This window comes from Schistocerca cancellata, chromosome 3, assembly GCF_023864275.1.
Source record: "Schistocerca cancellata isolate TAMUIC-IGC-003103 chromosome 3, iqSchCanc2.1, whole genome shotgun sequence".
NCBI lineage: Eukaryota > Metazoa > Arthropoda > Insecta > Orthoptera > Acrididae > Schistocerca > Schistocerca cancellata.
This window is the reverse complement of record NC_064628.1, coordinates 691234342-691253002: the sequence shown is the minus strand read 5'-3', so window position 1 is coordinate 691253002 and position 18661 is coordinate 691234342. Positions and strand designations below refer to the sequence as shown.

General features: G+C 44.7%; 1 non-coding gene across 1 annotated transcript; it reads left to right on the top strand.

Moving 5' to 3' along the window:
• The first annotated feature begins 9379 nt into the window (after positions 1-9379).
• Trnat-ugu (transfer RNA threonine (anticodon UGU)) lies at positions 9380-9454 on the top strand. The gene has a single exon. It is a non-coding gene; the product is annotated as a tRNA-Thr (tRNA).
• Positions 9455-18661: the final 9207 nt, after the last annotated feature.

Here is an 18661-nt window from a genome sequence, read left to right as displayed (position 1 = left end):
AATTTGGAGATATTTTTGAGATATAAGCTTTTGTTACAGATGTGTCTCACTTTCACCATCAGTGATGTACAGGACAAATCACAACCTAAATGGTGACAATTATTGAACTACGTGAAAAAAATCGTAAATTAGTTAGAAAGTACGGCGTGCCCACACTTTATTCAACATTTAAACTTCGCTACAAATATTCGGATTTCGGTTATGTCATGCTCGATATGCCTGCCATCATTGGCGATGACGTGGCGCAGACGAATAGCGAAATTCTCCATGTCCCACTGAAGTGTCGGAAGAGCGATACTTTCGATGGCCTCCTGAATGGCTTTTCTCATCTCATCTCAGCAATGGTTTTGGGGTTATTGTTGTATACCTTGTCTTTAATATAGCCCCACAAAAAGGAGTCGCATGTGGTCAGATCCGGAGAATATGGCGGCCAATCGGAGCCCATTCCAGTGCCCTCTGGGTACCCCAGAGCCAGAATGCGGCCCCAAAATGCTCCTCCAGGACGTCATTCTCCTCTTTCGATAGGGTCGAGCACCGTCTTGCATGAACCACTTCTTGTCGAAATCACTGCCACTTTGGATAATGTGGATGAAATCATCTTCCAAAGCCTTCACATACGGTTCGTAGTCACTATGCCATCAAGGAATATCGCACCGATCATTCCATCACTGGACATTGCACTCCACACAGTCACCCATTGAGGGTGAAGAGACTTCTTCATTGCGACATGCGGATTCTCAGTCCCCCAAATTTCGCCCATGCAAATGACAGTGGCCTTCGTAGTTAAACCATATCGCGCTTACTAATTCCCGTCATGTCCCGCGGCCAACCGTGCAGTTTTATCGTCCTAACGCAAACCGTCCAGAATTTATGGTTCAAATGGCTCTGAGCACTGTGGGACTGAACATCTGAGGTCATCAGTTCCCTAAAACTTAGAACTATTTAAACCTAACTAACCTAAGGACATCACACACATCCATGCCCGAGGCAGGATTCGAACCTGCGACCGTAGCGGTCGCGCGGTTCCAGACTGAGGCGCCTAGAACCGCGCGGCCACACCGGCTGGCTCCAGAATTTATGACTGTTTTATTTCTTATAGTTCAATAATTGACACCCTGTACATGTTGCATAATATTATGCTCAAAATAAAAAATTCGCGCCCGTTTCCGCTTCAAAGGGGTTTCGCCTCGACTTACTTCTTCAGTCCATTAGCCGGTATCTCTACTACCTACCTTCGCGTCCTTCCTGCTTTCTCCACAAGCTGACCCCACTTCCCAGTTGACGAGGGGGGGGGGGGGTGGCATCTTGGGTCCAGCACAGATGAGTAAGGATAAGATTCGATACATAGCGGTATCGATATCTGTGAACGCCACTGTTAAATGATGGTGTTTTCATCAAGATAATGTCGTGTCGCACAACCCTTTACTGAACCCTGAAAGAGAAGCTATGGGACTATGATAATAGCATTACAGAACCAGCAACGATACGTATTATTAATGACTAAAGCCAAATTCGCAACAGATGTACTTGACAAAGGTCGCATGGTGAATGTTCCACACTTCTCAGATTTGAAAGAATAAGAAAAATATCGTCCATTTATGTCAAAAAATGTTCATTTGCTCTAATATGAACACTGAAGAGCCAAAGAAACTAGTACACCTGCCTAATATCGTGTAGAGCCCCCGAAAACACGCAGAAGTGTAGCAATACGACGTGGCATGGACTCGACTAATGTCTGAAGTAGTGCTGGAGGCAAATGACACCATCAATCCTTCAGGGCTGTCCACAAATCCGTAAGAAGACAAGGAGGTGGAGATCTCTTCTGAACAGCACGTTGCAAGGCATCCCGGATATGCTCAATAACGTTCATGTCTGGGGAGGTTCTTGACCAACGGAAGTGTTTAAACTCAGAAAAGTGTTACTGAAGCCACTCTGTGGCAATTCTGGACGTGTGGGGTGTCGCGTTGTCTTGCTGGAATTGCCCAAGTCCGTCGGAATGCACAGTGGACATGAATGGATGCTTACGTACGTGTCACCTGTCTGAGTCATATCTAGAATTATCAGGGGTCCAACTGCAGACGCCCCACAACATTACAGAGTCTCCACCAGCTTGGACAGTCCCCTGCTGACATGCAGGGTCCATGGATTCACGAGGTTGTCTCCATACCCGTACACGTCCATCCGCTGGATACAATTTGAAACGAGACTCTTTCAACCAGGCAACATGTTTCCAATCATCAACAGTCCAATATCGCTGTTGAAGAGCCCAGGCGTGGCGTAAAGCTTTGTGTCGTGCAGTCATCCAGGGTACACGAATGGTCTTTCGGCTGCGAAAGCCTTTATCAATGCTGTTGCGTTGAATGGTTCGCACGCTGACACTTGTTGATGGCCCAGCATCAAAATCTGCAGCACTTCTGCACTTCTGTCACGTTGAACGATTCACTTCAGTCGTCGTTGGTCCTCGTCTTGCAGGACCTTTTTCCTACCGCTGTGATGTCGGAGATTTGATGTTTTACCGGATTCCTGATATTCACGGTACGCTCGTGAAATGGTCGTACGGGAAAACTCTCCACTTCATCGTTACCTCTGAGATTCTGTCTCTCATCGCTCGTGCGCTGATTATAACTCCACGTTCAAACTCACTTAAATCTTGATAACCTGCCATTTTAGCGGCTGTAACCGATCTAACAACTATACCAGACACTTGTTGTCTTATATAGGCATTGCCGACTATTTAAAAAGACGCAGTTGATATCCGTTTGACCTATGGCGGCGCCATCTAGCGGGGCAACCATAGCGCCATCTGGTTTCCCCCTTCAAGCTAGACAAGTTTCGTTCTTTGTAGTTTTTTCGTTTGACGCTTATTTCGTGAGATATTTGGCCCGGTCACGATCAATGGACCACCCTGTATAGGCGTTGCCGACAGCAGCGTCGTATTCTGTCTGTTTATATATCTCCGTTTTGACATATATACAGGGTGGGGCAAAGTAATTGCGACAAACATCTAGGGATGATAGATCACGTCGTAGGGAACAACTTTTGTTACAGAAAAAAGTTTTCTTGACGCTCCTGGGCGACGCTACGCGTCTTTTATTATTGCTGTGCCCATGAGACCCTTTATTGTATGATTACACGATTGCAGAGCAATTACTTGAAGCAGTTACTTCTATAAATTAAATTGTAGTAAGCGTACGGAGCAATTTCAAGTGGAACGAGAAATATAAACCTAATCGCAGGAAAAGCAGTTGCCCAGGATTCTGAACTATACATTACAATTAGTCTTGTTCTGGAAGGATATGAATCACACACTGGACTTAACATTCAGTAATGTGCATTTACTACGTCATTTATGTAGTGTAGGAAAAGTACCAAACCATAATATTGGGAGAGCGCAACTCTACCACCACGCTATTCGCGACGTGGTTGGCGGCTGATTTACACGCTGGCGTATGTCGTAGTAACACGAGTAGTCGATGTAGACAAGGAAGTCGCTCGTTTCAAAAAGGCTTTAGGTAGAAGAAACCGTGGTACTACAGCGCGCGTCACAGAATGCTATGTAGTGATTCACCTCGAGCATAATGTGAACAGCGCTTTCTCCTCTGCTGGCGAGTGCCTCGGCCGGAGGCACAACCTATTGTTCTGCAGGCCTGGACGAACACGAGCCCTGTCGACAGTTCCTAACTGCGGGAGACGTGCCCCGTTGTATCTCTTCGCGTCGCATTATCGTTCTTCGTTGGTTGCAGAAACCAGTTTCATTTCGAAAAGAAATTTCTAGCTCATTAACTTTTTACTGGTGTAAAATAGGTTATTAGCCTGCCTTCTCTTCACCTTACATTAGCACCGTACTCTACAGCAGAAGATTATAGAAATTCCTTCAAAAAAGAGGACAAAGTTAATGTTCCAGAATTCGAATCAAGAACAACTGCTTACATTTGTAGCATAGAAGTAGACATCCTCGGTGTAGCGAAGCAGCTTAAAACACTTAAAGGAAGGCAAGGCTTCCGGTATAGATTGTATATCAGTTAGGGTCCTTACAGCTGATACAGTAGCACCATACCTAGCAATCATATACAATAGTTCGCTCGTAGAAAGATCCGTGTCCAAAGACTGGAAAGTTGCACAAGTTACACCAACACTCAGGATAGGAAGTAGGAGTAATCCGCTGAATTACAGAGCAGTATCACTAACGTCGATTTGCAGTAGGCTTTTGAAATATAAACTGTGCTCTAACATCATGAATCACCTCGGCGAAAACGATATATTGACAAACAGCCAACATGTATTCAGAAAATATCCTTCTTGTGAATCACGACTAGCTCTTTATTCTCATGAACTAGGGAGTGCCATCGACAGGGGGCCTCAAATTTCCATATTTCAGGATTTCTAGAAAGCTTTTGACGCCGTTCCTCACAAGCGACTCCTAATTAAATTGTGTGCCTGTGGAATACTGTCTCAATTGTGTTAGAGGGTTCGTGATTTTGTGGCAGAAAGGTCACAGTTCGTAATAATTGACGAGAAGTCATCGAGTAAAACTGAACTAACGTCTGACGTTCCCCAAGGAAGTATTACGGGCCCTCCTGTTGTTTCTGATCCATATAACGGATTTAGATGTCAATCTGTGTAGCCCTCTGAGACTGTTTGCAGATGATGTTGCCATTTAGCGCTGTGTAAAGTCGTCAGATGACCGAAACGAATGCAAAATGGTTTAGATAAGATATTTGTATGCAGAAAAAAGTAGCGGTTGACACTAAATGGTTCAAATGGCTCTGAGCACTATGGGACTTAACATCTATGGTCATCAGTCCCCTAGAACTTAGAACTACTTAAACCTAACTAACCTAAGGACATCACACAACACCCAGTCATCACGAGGCAGAGAAAATCCCTGACCCCGCCGGGAATCGAACCCGGGAACTCGGGCGTGGGAAGCGAGAACGCTACCGCACGAGTTGACACTAAATAATAAAAAGTGTGAAGTCAGAGCACTAGAGGGAATTGCTAAATTTTAGTGACACGATAAATCGCCAAAATCTAAAGGCTGTAAACTCAACTAAGTACCCGGGGATTACAGTCAGAAGTAACTTAGATGGGAACGATAACGTAGATAATAATGTTGGGAAACCATCCCAAAAACTGCGATTTATTGGTAGAACACATAGAAGTTGTAACAGGTCTACTAAAGACACTACTTACACGACGCTTGTTCACTCTCTTCTGAGTGTCGCTGTGCGGTGGGGAATCCACATCATATATGATTGTTGTATTATCAGGAAATAAGGAAGAGAGTGCTATGGATATGATACAGGAATTAGGGTGGCGACCATTAAAATAAAGACTTTTTTAGTGCGGCAGGACCTTTTCATGAAATTTCAGTCACCAACTTTCATCTCAGAGTATGAAAATAGTTTCTTGGCACCCACCTAAATAGAGAGAAATGATCATCATAATAAAATAAGAGAAACGAGAGCTCCCAGGGAAAGATTAAAGGGTTCGTTTTTCTCGCACGCAGTTAGGAAGTGGAACGGCAGAAAAGTAGCTTAAAGTTGGTTCAATGAACCGTCTGCCAGCCTCTTAATTATGAATTGCGGAGTAATCATGGAGATACAGATGTAAAGTTCTTGGAAATAATTGTAGCGTTGCTGACCAGGAAAATGTACCATTTTAATGGTTTTTAGCATAGCATGTCTCTGACTTGTTGCAGTCATCAGCCAAAAGACTGGTTAGATGCAGGTAGTGTAATTCACCTCCGCGTAACTACTGCAGACTACATCGATTTGAATTTGCTCACTGTATTCAAACTTTGGTTTCCCTCTACTAGTTTTACCCTCCACTCTTCTCATCACCAGAAAATTAATTTTCCTTGATCCCTCAAGATGTGTCCCATCGACCTATACCTTCTTCTAGTCACATTGTGACATAAAATTCTCTTCTCTCAATTCGATTTAATATGTCTTCATTATTTACTCGAGCTACGCATTATGATAACATATAATTCATTCATTTTATAGATGGAAGAAATACGGAATGTCAGTGCTTAATGCCTTTGATGATATCTAGCTCACTACAAACAAAATGGCGAAGGAAATCCCGACACCGATGCCGTTAGTTTTTAGGGGATGCAACTCTACTTCTTCTTTGTAACAGGAAATTGACTACAGTCTTCTTAAGAAACCACCCTTGGATATTATTGATGCTTAAGGAACCCGAAAAAATTCAGTTCATGGTAGCGCTAGGGATATCTGAAACGAACCCCTTTTTCCTTTATATGAAGTCCTCTAGCTCAATTTGAATTACGAACTTCTGAGTGACATACGCACATTGCCAGGGTTACACTTGAAGTGAAACAAAAATCTTCGGTCTCCGCTGGAACTACATCACTCTGAGAAATGGTTCAAATGGCTCTGAGCACTATGGGACTTAACATCTGAGGTCATCAGTCCCCTGGAACTTAGAACTACTTAAACGTAACTAACCTAAGGACATCACACACATCCAAGCCCGAGGCAGGATTCGAACCAGCGACCGTAGCAGCAGCGCGGTTCCAGACTGAAGCACCTAGAGCCAAAACGGCCGGCTCAATCTGAGAACTAGGCAGCTTTTTTCATGTCCTGTTGTTGACATTTACCTCTAAAAATAATTTGAATCAAAAAATAGCTCTGCCGAAGGAGAGTAGCGCAAAATAATAATGCAAATAGCGCTCATTTGTTAATTATGATTTAATTTGAAATGCGCGTGTCTAGATATTAGCGAAAGGAGGATCCGCGGGTGAAATAATTCCGGAAAAATAATGAGTAATCCGTTTAGAGCTACATTTAGGGCATTAACTGAGTAATAAATGCAGATGATCGTTTTCGACATATTTAATCTCATTAGTGAATATTACGTGGATCGTTTGTCGGATAGCCAAAAATTAGACAAAGTGATACAGTGCAGCTGAAATTTCTTTTATGAGTTACAAAACAGAGTAGCATACAAAAACAAGCGCGTTGAGCTGCGTTGTACCAATTTGTTTGATATTCGGTTATTCAACATAATGATCCAGGTAACATTCGGTAGCGAGGATATAACGGGAAACGGGGGCATCAGTTGAACGTTTGCAGAAATGTGATAGGCTTATCACCGACTTTTATTCTAAGAACTTTAGCTTGCTTGATTGCACTGTATCTGTGAACCGCTCGTGTACAATCTTCGATACGGGCGACAAGATACTGAATATTGACGCTCGGCGAGAAATAACAGCTCGTGGAGCTCCGGGCCGTTACTGTCATTGCCAGATGGCACGTCTGCCTCAGGAAACGTGATCTGGCACACGGCAGCAGCAGTCTGAAGAGCCTTTCCTGAATTAAGGCGTTATCTGTCAAGACTTGTTATCGGAGAAGACCTACTCGGTAAGGAAACGCCAGTAAGAAAGTGGCACACGTTTCTGATTGCAATGGCTGATACGTACTGAAGCCAACAATTCACTACCCGTTCTTCTATGCTGTCATCTTCGCCGTAGCATATAAGACTGATCATAGTTCATATACCGTCCGTGCAAAAATATCCGAGAGTGTTTTTACGCCTAGCGTATAAGCGACGTCAGAGCGGTAACTATGGTGGCAGCTTGAAGTAGCAACTGAAATACACACCGCAGATAATTCGTTTGACAGACTGAAAACTTTAGCTTGGCTTGATGATTTACGGCAATAAATTATCCCTTATGATATTATGGAATAGATGTAAGCGAAGTATGCTAGATTTTTATTTTTACGTCACACATGTCTGACAACATCCGCACTGCAAATAAAGATTTGCTCAGGAACTTCAGCAAGCGAATAGTATGCTACTCTCAGTTGAACTGTAACGCCAAGAAAATAACACTGTAAAATTTAACGTTCTTGTTGTTATATTTTTGGGTGATATTGGGGGGGGGGGGCTCATTAAATTTCTGTACTCTATATAATGTGTGCAGAAATTGTTCATTACAAGGGGCGTTCAATAAGTAATACATTTTTTCTCGACCAGTTTCGGTTGAAAAAAATGGGGAATTTGCTGTGGGTTATCGTCGAATGTTCACGCATCAGCTCCTATAGTTTCATGAAGTTTCGATTGGTGACGCCGCTATATAACGGAGGTGCTTTCGAAGCAGAGAACTGTCACTGAGTGTCTTTTGGCGAAAACCAGAGCATTGTGGATATTCGTAGGCGCTTGCAGAATGTCTACGGCGACCTGGCAGTGAAGAAAAGCATGGCGAGTCGTTGGGCAAGGTATGTGTCATCATCGCAACAAGGTCGCCCAAACCTGTCCGATCTCCCGCATGGCGGCCAGCCGCACACAGCTGCGACTCCTCAAATGTTTGCACGTGTGGACACTCTCACTCGAGGCGATCAACAGATCGCAACCAAATACATCACTGAGCGGGTGGACGTCTCTGTTTGTAATGCTGACACACTATTACTTGGGGTGTTCAAAGGTGTGTTCCGTCTGGGTTTCTCGCCTCCTACGTACTATGGGCTTGGCCCAATGAAAGGTGCACTCTGCGGGAAGCAGTACATGGATGATGGGGAGGTTATTGATGAAGCAAGACTCTGGCTCCGACGTCGACTAGTTGAGTGGTACTATGCGGGCATACAGGACACCCATTAAGGTGGCGTGAGGCCGCGCGCATTGAACGGAGATTATGTTGAAAACTGGGTTTTGTAGCTGGAAGTACGGAGAATAATATGATATATTGGAATCCTGAATAAAACCACCCTGCTTTCAGGAAAACATGTGGTAATTAATCGAAACCCTCAGCTGCCAACAGGTGTAGTTGACATACCTCAATGGGGACAGCTGAAAATGTGTACCCCAACCGGGACCCGAACCCGGGATCTCTTGCTTACATGGCAGACGTTGTATCCATCTGAGCCACCGAGGGCACAGAGGATAGCGCGACTGCAGTGACTTACCATTTGCACGCTTCCCGTGAGACCCACATTCCCAACTGTCCACAACCTACATTCTTAATGTTCCTAAAGGATATTTGCCCATTCACTCATTACTCGCGCCAACTAAGGTGACGATTCCCGCAAGAGTTCGGGCAAAGTGTGCGCCTTCACACAGAAGAAGGTCAATGACCGGGTAGCCTTTTAACTATATGAAGATAGTAACTGTTCCGAAAGAACAGATACCAATGATGACCAAGCAGCTTCTCTAGAAAGAAATGATAATTAATCGAAGCCCTCAGCTTCCAACAGGTGTAGCTGATGTAACTCAATGGGGACAGCTTGAAATGTGTGCCGCGACCGGGACTCGAACCCTTTAGGAACGTTACGAATGTAGGTTGTCGACATTTGGGAATGTGGGTCTCACGGGAAGCGTGCAAGCGCTAAATCCCCGCAGTCGTGCTATCCTCTGTGCCCTCGGTGGCTCAGATGGATAGAGCATCTGCCATGTAAGCAGGAGATCCCGGGTTCGTGTCCCGGTCGGGGCACACAGTTTCAGCTGTCCCCATTGAGTTATATCAACTACACCTGTTGGCAGCTGAGGGTTTCGATCAATGGTCATTTCTTTCTAGAGAAGCTGCATGGTCATCATTGGTATCTGTTCTTCCAGAACAGTTACTATCTTCATATAGAAGAATATGTATTGCATTTCTTTTTGAACGAGGCCTCGTACACCCACGTTGATCACATGTCAAGCTTAAAAAGTGCGAAGCGGTCGTTGGTGGAACATCATTGCACTATGAGGTATTGGAACCTTATAATGGCCATAAAACTGCCTAATTTTGAATCCTGTGCTCAGAGCTAGCGAATGTATTGTCGCCAGCAGGTGGTCGTGTGCGAGAGTCTCTCCCACTAAAAATGAGAGTGGGCGGAGTAAATTACAAATTAGCCAGCTACACAGTTGTAGTATTGTTGTCAAGCTGTTCGCCAGTTCATTAAAAATGTAAGTATTTACGTATGTCTTTTCATCTCACAAAAAAGTGCTTCTCATAGCATGAATAAATCAAATAAATAATTCATGGTCTCTTCGCTTATCACAAAATCATTTCGTCTACATTAATAGTAATCTGACAATCCAATCTCGACTCGAATGCGATGGAGTGTTTACATGGAGCGAAACCGAATGTTGAAGCTGAAATCTTGCAGCTGGAATTGAATTTTCGGAATATGTTTACGTGAGAAACTAGGAGCGATTTGGGAAATAGGTTTACGTATAGCTGGCTTTTTGACTCTTTGTTAGTAGTGTTCACCAGAGATTTTTCCCACTAACGGCTCTAGGCCTTTGCTCATCTCGGACACGTCATAAAGGGAGCAGCGGTGAACTTGTCGCGTCTGTTTTAAGGTAGTGCAAGTTCCGACTGTGACCTGTAAGGAACGCTCTGATACAGATATGCTGCAAGAAGAGGGTCGCCTTGAAGCAGAGACATGTCTGAGCAGTAGTGACTCGCGCCATTTTTCAGCACGCCAACTGAAAGTAGTATACGTCCATCAGAATTAAATTTCCGCTACATTGCTAGAGTATGACATGGCTCAGAAGTAAACGTATCTATAACTGTGATAAGACATGCCGGAGAAAACGTTCCATAAATTCTTTATTAGCAATTTTTTAAAAAAAAATAAACAATGACGGAAGTACAGGTTACAACAGAAGCGATCAAGTACATGAACAATATGCTCCGACTTTCGCTTTGTACAAACAATTTCTAGGGTGAGAAAACCTCGGTCAATCATTAGGCAACCACAGCTGAAAGCGATTGGCGGCATAAAGACGGTTCCATATGCAGTAGTTAAACCACACCTGTCAACTGTTATAATGCAAAGTATTCTGCGCTAAGTGGTTCACAACGCAAAAGCTTCGTGTACTATGGATGATACGATTGCCCTGTTATGACCACAGACGTGCATGGTGGACTTTCCGATACGATAGTCGCCATGGCTGCCTTCAGTGTCTCTTTTAGCGTCGATTCGTAAGTGTAGATGTCGGACCTGTTGGTAAAGCGCGTGCCTCGAAACTAGAGGTCACAGGATCAGATCCAGGTCAGACCAGGAACATTTTCGATATGCCTTTTGTATAACCTTCACCTCCAAACGATGTATGTAGTCACCAGTGTGTTAAAGTGTAGATTTGTTTTCGCCAGTTTTATAACTGCGGTGGGTTAGGGGCACGCAAGTCGCCGAAGTGGCATTCAGTTGAAAGACTAACGGTCGTTCAGCCACATGTTATTATTATTATTATTATTATTATTATTATTATTATAAGTGAAAATGACATGAAATGTGGATACGCCCTGGCCGAGCGGTTCTAGGCGCTTCAGTCTGGAACCGCGCGACCGCTACGGTCGCAGGTTCGAATCCTGTCTCGGGCATGGATTTGTGTGATGGTCCTTAGGTTAGTTAGGTTTAAGTAGTTCTAAGTCTAGGGGAGTGACGACCTCAGATGTTAAGTCCCATAGTGCTCAGAGCCATTTTTTTGGATACGTCCTACTACTGAATCGAAACACCTATCAAAACAGCGGAAGTCCACTGAAATGGAAAAGAGTGGTGTCTTCGATCAGGAATTATTTCAATTGAAAAAGCCTAAAAATAAATACATAGGGTCATTCAAAAGCAAGGAACAGATTTCAGCTGTTTATTATAGACAAACTACTAAAGACAGAAACACATTGCGCATGTCACTGGATAGATGAAGGTTTAGAGTTTTATGTTCGCACAGACACTATATCATACACAGAACATGAGCACCATGCGTTGGTCGCGAAACATCGAAACCGTAGTCCATTTCATACCACACACGAATCAGCAGGTCCTTGAAGAGCAGCTGCCGTAGGTGGGTTCAAATGGTTCAAATGGCTCTGAGCACTATGGGACTTAACTTCTGAGGTCATCAGTCCCCTAGAACTTAGAACTACTTAAACCTAACTAACCCAAGGACATCACACACATCCATGCCAAAGGCAGGATTCGAACCTGCGACTGTAGCGGTCGGGCGGTTTCAGACTGTAGCACCTAGAACCGCTCGGCCACACCGGCCGGCCCGTAGGTGGGACAAAGACTCTGTCTTTCATGTACCTGCACAGAAAAAAAATCGCAGGGTGTGAGGTCTAGTGACATGGGATGTCAGAAGCAATGAACAAGATCTCGTTGTCCACACAATCAGTCCAGCGTTGTAGGATGGTATTGTTAAGATAAGGCCGCATCTCAAGGCGGGGCGTCGTCGTGCATAAAAATGAAATAATTGGAATCTTCGTGAAGTTGAAGAAAGAGCCAATTATGCAGCATGTCCATGTATGACATTCCTGTCACAATTTCCTCCGCAAAATAGGAAGGTCCATGAACTCTGTGAAGAGAAATGGCTCACAAAACATTTAGTTTCGGTGAGTCTCTTTCATGTTCGACGACGACGCCAGGATTTTGTGACCCCCAAATTCTTACATTATGGCGGTTTACTCTACCCGAAATATGAAACGTCGATTCGTCCGCAGAGTGTCCTCTGCCATATCCTGGAGAACTTAAACGCAAAATTCGTACCTTCTGTTAGAGTCGCCGGGACGCACTTGCTGCATTGAATACAACTTGTAAGGCTTCATATGCAGGCGTCGTTTCAGGACACGCCACACCGTTGTTTGAGGAAGCCGAAGTTCCTGGTCTTCCCATTTTGGGGACTTCCAAGGGCTCGGTGTGAACGCATCTCGGTTACGCTCGACATGGTCATCAGACATGAGTGCCGCACCAGTGCTCTTCCCTTTGCACACGCAACCAGCTTCCAAGAATTTTGTATACCAATCATAAATCTGCTTGTGCAGAGGCGGCTTTTGCCGCGCGGTTAGATGCGCCATGTCATTGTTTGCGCGGTCTCTCCCGCCGGAGGTTCGAGTTCTCCCTCGGGCATGGGTGTGTGTGTGTGTGTGTTGTTCTTCGTAGCATAAGTTAGTTTAAGTAGTGTGTAAGTCCAGGGACCGATGACTTCAGCAGTTTGGTCCTATAGGAATTCACACACATTTGAACAGAGGCGGCTTCTTGCTGAATAGATGGCGGTGTGCAAGTAGCACTTGGACAGTGGACTGACTTCGCGCAAGTTACAATGCACAATATGATTTCTCTTGTGGTGTAGTCGCCATATTGCTAGAAACAAACAGTGCAACTGTATCAAAACTTTGAACTCGCCTCTATCCAATGACATACGCATTGTGTTTCTTTTATAGTTTGTAATAAACGAAGGAAAGCTGCTTGTTCTTTTTGAATCATCCGTTACTGTTGAGCGTATAGTGATCATATGAATGACTACTTGTGGCCAAAAAGACAAATTTTGCAAACTGGAAAGCTAATCTTTCACCGACACTTGTCAAGCTACACGAACTGACAAAAACACTTGTTCGAGCTATTTTTGACTATTGCACGACGGTTTAGGTCCCTTAACAGATTGGTTCAAATGGCTCTGAGAACCATGGGACTTAACATCTATGGTCATCAGTCCCCTAGAACTTAGAACTACTTAAACCTAACTAACCTAAGGACACCACACAACACCCAGTCATCACGAGGCAGAGAAAATCCCTGACCCCGCCGGGAATCGAACCCGGGAACCCGGGCGTGGGAAGCGAGAACGCTACCGCACGACGACGAGCTGCGGACCTTAACAGATTGGATTAATAAAATAAATAGAGAAGATCCAACGACGAGCGGTTTTCGTAACCGCGAGAGCATTACGGAGATGCTCCATAGGCGTTGCAAGAGAGGCTTTGTGCAAATTTAGTGTTAAATTTCCGAGAGCGAGCTTTCAGAAAAGAGTGGGGACAAATATTAGTTTTTTCCCCACACACATCTCGTCAAATGACCACAACGAGAAAATAAGAGAAATTAAGGATTCATTACGACGTTTACCAACAGTCTTTCTTCCTTTGCACCAGTAGCGAATGGAAAGGGGGAAGGGTGAAAAGGACCATTAATGGTGATACCGGTACCAGAAGTACCATCCGCCACGCACACTATCAGGTGGCTTGCAGAATACATAGGTAGATGTCGATGTAGCCGTAGATGTAAAAGTGCAACGCGAACGTCTAATATGGCTGCTTTATCGCACCTGCCCCGCCCAGCCGGCTTAGACTTCGCTCGTATAACCAGGAAATTTTGTCGAATGAGGACATCATTATCACTGCGCGTTCTGAAAGGTTCTCCCATCGCTGGGAGATTGTGTGACAATTAGAAAAAAAATTCTCTTCTTTTACTCATTTATAACAAAATCCTCGGGCAAACAGCAAACAGTAAGAAGGCTGATGGTAAAGAGACCTGAAATAATCATGACCTGTGCGTTTTATTCGAAGAGAATAAGAGAATACACTGATCTCTTCGCACTTCGTGATCTGCTTTACTACAATCAGGAATATATCTGGAGATTGCGCTGATAAAGAAAAATTTAGTGCTTTGCTGTATATAATTTCAGCTGCAGACAAATGTACCGATGGCCCTGAAGAAATATATTCATATTTCGTGGACGTATGCATTTGACGTCACAACAGACGTGTGTGTGTGTGTGTGTGTGTGTTTGTGTGTGTGTGTGTGTGGCAATGCTGATATGCAGCCACAGCATACACTCGTATTTTTTTCTTACTCGTTCCTCCCGCTCATTTTTTATCTATGTTTACTGCCGGCCTGGGGAATGTATTCCAAGGCTCCACATGAATAGCTCTCGGAATCTTAACTATGTTGACGTATATGTTAGCTGGGGTTTTCCTGACATTGTAGTTGTCTGGAAGGCTTGACTGAATATCCACTGTAGCAGGTCATAATCTCCTTCAGTATGTCGGTAGCGTATCGTAGGCCCCCTACAGTCTGACGCACGCGCGCACACACACACACACACACAGCGCGCGCGCGCTGATTATCACTTGCTGAGGGAACCATCAAATCATCTATTAGCACATCAAAATCTATAAACCTTTTCTATAGTGAAAGGGTACTCATTCTCTGTGGTGCGACTACCATGACACTTTAGTCAAAAAATCACTTCGCCCGCCATGTTATTTACTGACTACTACATATACGTGAACTAGTACTGTACTCGCTTTCATTGGATCCTTGCAAATCAGTTTCTAAACTAATTTTAGTGCGCTCACAAGTGAGGTCACCATAACTTAGTGGTGATCACATGACGTGATTACGAAATACGAATGGCGTTCGCCGGACGGGGTGGCCGAGCGGTTCTAGGCGCCACAGTCTGGAACCGCGCGACCGCTACGGTCGCAGGTTCGAATCGTGCCGCGGGCATGGATGGGTGTGCTGTCCTTAGGCTAGTTAGGTTTAATTAGTTCTAAGTTCTAGGTGACTGATGACCTCAGAAGTTAAGTCCCATAGTGCTCAGAGCCATTTTTTGAACGAATGGCGTTCAATAAGTAATGCAACTCATTCTTTCTCAGCCAATTTAGGTTGAAAAAAATGCAAGATTCGTTTGGGCACATCATGGAATAATTTCGCTTCAGCCGCTATAGTTTTATGAAGTTCCGGTAGTTTGCGGAGCTATTTGTAGCCTTCAAAGTGGCGTCTGTAACGAAGGTGCGTTCCATGCAGAAAGTGAACAAAAGCATGGTGAGTCGTTGGACGAGGCGTCTGTCATCAGCGAAACAAGGGCGCGCAGACCTGTCCGACCTCCCGCCTCCCGGCCGGCTGCACACAGCTGTGACTCCTGAAGCGTTGAAACGTGCGGACACTGTCATTCGAAGCCATGGACGGATCGCAATCAAACACCGCACTGCTCTAGTTGGACGTCTCCGTTGGTAGTGCTGACACCCTCGTCCACCTGAAGGACGCGCTCCGCGGGAAGCAGTACGTGGACGATGAGGAGGTTTTTGGTGCAGCAAAACGCTGTCTCCGACGTCGACCAGTAAAGTGGTACCAAGCAGGCATCAGGCCGTACCAGCAAGTTGAACGGAGATCAGGCCCATGGTGAAAATAGGGTATGATAGCCAAAAGAGTGGAGAATTATATGGTGCATTTCAATCTTGAATAAAACCAACTTGTTTTCAGAAAACAACATTTGTTGCAATACTTATTGAATGACCCTCGTAGATTATATCCAGTGAATATGAAATGATTTAATGTCTTCAGAACAACTAAGTGAACAGTTACATTTCATATCATCGAATGATAGACCTACCTTTTCAGTTAACTGTGATGGGACACACAGAAAGATATCTACACTACTGGCCATTAAAATTGCTACACCACGAAAACGACGTGCTACAGACGTGAAATTTGACCGACAGGAGGAAGATGTTGTGATATGCAAATGATTAGCTTTTCAGAGCATTCACACAAGGTAGGCGCCGGTGGCGGCAACTACAACGTGCTGACATGAGGATAGTTTCCAACCGATTTCTCATACACAAACAGCAGTTGACCGGTGTTTCCTGGTGAAACGTAGTTGTGATGCCTCGTGCAAGGAGGAAAAATGCGTACCATCACTTTTCCGACTTTGATAAAGGAGGGTTGTAGCCTATCACGATTCCGGTTTATCGTACCGCGATTTTGCTGCTCGCGTTGGTCGAGATCCAATGACTGTTAGCAGAAATGGAATCGGTGGGTTCAGGAGGGTAATACGGAACACTGTGCTGGGTCCCAACGGCCTCGTATCACTAGCAGTCGAGATGACAGGCAACTTATCCGCATGGCTGTAACGGATACTGCAGCCATTTCTCGATCCATGAGTCAAGAGGTGGGAACGTTTGCAAGACAACAACCATCTGCACGAACAGTTCGACAACGTTTGCAGCAGCATGGACTATCAGCTCGGAGACAATGGCTGCGGTTATCCTTGACGCTGCACCACAGATAGGTGCGCCTGCGATGGTGTACGCAACGACGAACCTGGGTGCTCGAATGGCGAAACGTCATTTTTTCTGATGAATTCAGGTTCTATTTACAGCATCATGATGGTCGCATCAGTGTTTGGCGACATCGCGGTGAACGCACATTGGAAGCGTGTATTCGTCATCGCCATGCTGGCGTATCACCCGCCGTGATGGTATGGGGTGCCATTGGTTACACGTCTCGATCACCTTTTTCTTCACACTGACGGCACTTTGAACAGTGGACGTTACATTTCAGATGTGTTACGACCCGTGGCTCTACCCTTCATTCGATCCCTGCGAAACCCTACATTTCAGCAGGATAATGCACGACCGCAAGTTGCAGGTCCTATACGGGCCTTTCTGGATACAGAAAATGTTCAACAGCTGCCCTGGCCAGCACATTCTTCAGATCTCTCACCAATTGAAAACGTCTGGTCAATGGTGGCCGAGCAACTGGCTCGTCACAACACTCCAGCCACTACTCTTGATGAACTGTGGTATCGTGTTGAAGCTGTATGGGCAGCTGTACTTGTACACGCCATCCAAGCTCTGTTCGACTCAATACCCAAGCGTATCAAGGCCGTTATTACGGCCAGAGGTGCCGGCCGCGGTGGTCTCGCGGTTCTAGGCGCACAGTCCGGAACCGCGCGACTGCTACGGTCGCAGGTTCGAATCCTGCCTCGGACATGGATGTGTGTGATGTTCTTAGGTTAGTTAGGTTTAAGTAGTTCTAAGTTCTAGGGGACTGATGACCACAGCTGTTAAGTCCCATAGTGCTCAGAGCCATTTGAACCATTTTTGAACGGCCAGAGGTGGTTGTTCTGGGTACTGATTTCTCAGGATGTATGCACCCAAATTGCGTGAAAATGTAATCACATGTCAGTTCTAGTATAATATATCTGTCCAATGAATACCCGTGTATCATCTGCATTTCTTCTTCGTGTAGCAATTTTAATGGCCAGTAGTGTATTTTCAGATGCAGCCTAGTTTACAGCAACAACTGTCGTAAGTACACCTCTTTCTTTTCTGAATGACTTACGACTTGAGAAGATAAATTTTCTAACAGATAAACAAGCTCAGAAACCCGTGAAACAAACGTACTTACTATACACTAACACGGCATGTGTTCACCACGAGCAGACAACAATAGTTCATATTTGCGTGGCAGGAATTCAACAACGCGAGGAAAACTTTCCACTCCTCGAAGAGTTTTCTCTATTTCTGGAACAAACGTTGGAGGCACTGGTCCGACTAAACCCAGACTCGTGTAATACGATTCAAGTCCTGGATGTGCAGTGTCCAATTTTAGTCCAAAGCGCTGAGCGAGTTTATTCGTTTGTTCAGAAGAGGAGACCGACAGTGTTTGCCACCTTTCGGCCAGTCGGTGATGACAGAATCGAGGCGCACGCCCTACAATCTTCCTCAAACGATTTTACAGAACTTATTCGGTAGAAAAATTTCATTTTTGCGTTACTTATAGCTTTATACGTCAGGTGCATGACGATGTGACCGTCGTTTCGTTAATGGCCATAGTTACTGTGACATTGACGTGGAAGTAAGATAGCGCCAGAAATTCGAAAAATAAGTAAACGCGAACGTGGTCCGTAGTAGGCAGTAACGTGATTTTTATTTAATCGTGCGATTAGCTAATTTCGACGACCTATCATTGTCAAGCACTTGTAAAAGCCAACATGGAAAAGCACTACATTGTCTGCATGCATCGCATGTGTAAATAACACTTTACACACAACATATTAAGATAAGTGCATGACAATGACAAGTAAGTAATTAGCTAATCACACGATTAAATAAACATCAGTTTACAGCCTACTATGAACCATGTTTACTTTT